A 2,368-nucleotide genomic window follows, 5' to 3' on the forward strand; every position below is an offset into this window, starting at 1 on the left:
CCCAAGAATCCCATATGTATAGTCTGTGGCAGTACGAAAAAAAAAAATGTGGCTTTTACAAGGCTGCTGAAGGATAACCTGAAAACCTCTTAGGGATTTAACAATATGAATTCTGCAGGAGCGATAGGGACAGCCCACATTTTCTTCAATCCATCTATTTTTACAATAAGAAGGAGATTGATCATACAAAAAAGCATAAAAGAGGAGAAAGTTTTCTAGATAAGGCCTTAATATCTGTAAATTTTAATAGTATGGGATTTTGACATCCCAATGGTGGGCAGTCAGCTGTGGCTAAAAGATAGCCCTGACTTTTTGTTTTGGCATTCTTGGTATAATTCTCTGTCATAAAAAAGCACCAGGCAAATGGTGAAGTGATCCCTCTATTACCAGTGTTTATCATAGTTACCCATTGGCACAGGAGAATCATCCACAGAAAAGTCCCCAATTCTCCGATTATCTTCATCTTTTCTGAAAGAAAAAGAAGAAATAGAAGGTCTCAGGGAAAGACTGGTTCCCTGGATTCTTTTTCATTATTAATTGCTTTTATCAATCATTCTGGCAAACATCTGGCAGATCTTGCCTAGGTATCATAAATGCAGGCTGAGCCTCTACCCCATATGAGGACTGGGTCAGGCCTATTCCATCTAAATGTGAGAGGATCTTTCCAAAAGACCTTAGCATAGTCCTTTGTCATTTCAGGGTGCCAAAAGCAATCAGTGGCAGACTTGCCATGGGCATCTAAGTTCAGAAAATTGAGGACAAACAAGGCATGATGGAGGAGATTCTTGGGGGATCCCTTCTGTGGGTACAATCCCCCTCTTTAGTTTATGTAGGGTATGTTTGATGATCTGATGGGCACACTCAACAATGCCCTGTCCCTGAGGATTGTAAGAAATATGTTTGATCTGTAGCTGGAAGCAGAATTCTTGAAAATTTTTCCCAGTATATCCTGGACCATTATCAGTTTTAATAATTTTAGGTTTTCCCATAATGAAGAGGCAAGTCAAAACATCGGCAATGACATTTTTAGAGGCCTCCCCAGTATGTAAAGAAGCAAAGATAAATTTACTAAAGGTATCTATGGTAACCTGAAGGTATTTAAGTTTACCAAATTCAGGGATGTGTTTAACATCCATCTGCCAGACCTCATTTGGAACCAATCCTCTGGGGTGAACACCCAGGTGTGGAGTGGGCAGTAGTATTACACAGGCGGGATGCTGTTTAACCATCTGGCGAGCCTATTCTCAAGTGATCTTAAAAAGTAGGCAGAGAGTCTGAGCATTTAAATGATGTAGAGCATGGCCCTTTTTTACTTGTTCCACAGAACCTATTAATTCAGGAAAAGCCAAATGAGTGGCAGCACCAGCACGGGAATTTCCTTTAGAAAGGGGGCCAGGTATATCAGAGTGGGCACGCAGATGTTCAACATAAAAAGGATGATGCCTGGCAACAATTAATCCTTGAAGCTGAGCAAAATGGGGGGCAGCATTTGTGGAAAGTTTGGTAAATGGAACTGTTTCAAGAATGGGGACAGAATGAGTAATGAAAGCACTATCAGTATACAAATTAAAAGGACGATCCATCAACAGCTGAAATACTTCAATAATAGCAAAAAGCTTAACTAGCTGGGTTGATAAAAAGGGGGAGCAGACAGAGGTGACCTGTCCATCAACGACAGAGACCGCCAAGCCATTAGAGGAGCCATCAGTAAACACCAAACAGGCATTGGGTATAGGCTGAGAAGACATATGTTTAGGAAAGATAAAAAGGGTGGAGTTTAGCAAATTGCAACAATTTATTGGCAGGGTAGTGATTATCAATTCTCCCAAAAAAGGAGGAACAAATTATGGGCCACTCATCAGTATTTTGCATGATCCAATCTAATTGTTCTTTGGAGTAAGGTATTATTATCTTATCAGGATCCTTGCCAAAAATTTTGTGGTTTTGTTCTCACCCTAGAATAATAAATTTTGCAAACAAGGAAATATAGGGGGTGAGTACTCTAGCAGGGGATGCAGAAAGGTATACCCAGAGGAGGGGGCTGTGCTGCCAAAACACTCCAGTGGGTGTATGAGAGGTGGCACAAATTACAAACAGAAGTAGAGATTTTTAGGAAACAAAGGAGACCCCCTGTTCCTGGATGGCACACTCCATTAGCTCAAGAGCTTGTCTAGCTGAAGGGGTTAAGAAATTGGGGGCAGGAGGAGGATCAGGCTCTCCTTTAAGGAGATCAAAAAGGGTTTAAGTTCTCCAGTGGTAACTTAAAGATAGGGTCTAATCTACTTTATGTCTCCCAACAACCTTTGGAAACCATTTAGCGGTTTCAAATGTCCCACCTGGAGCTGAAGCTTTTGGGTGCCTATTTTTT

Source organism: Mus pahari, chromosome 7, assembly GCF_900095145.1.
Source record: "Mus pahari chromosome 7, PAHARI_EIJ_v1.1, whole genome shotgun sequence".
Classification (NCBI taxonomy): Eukaryota; Metazoa; Chordata; class Mammalia; order Rodentia; family Muridae; genus Mus; species Mus pahari.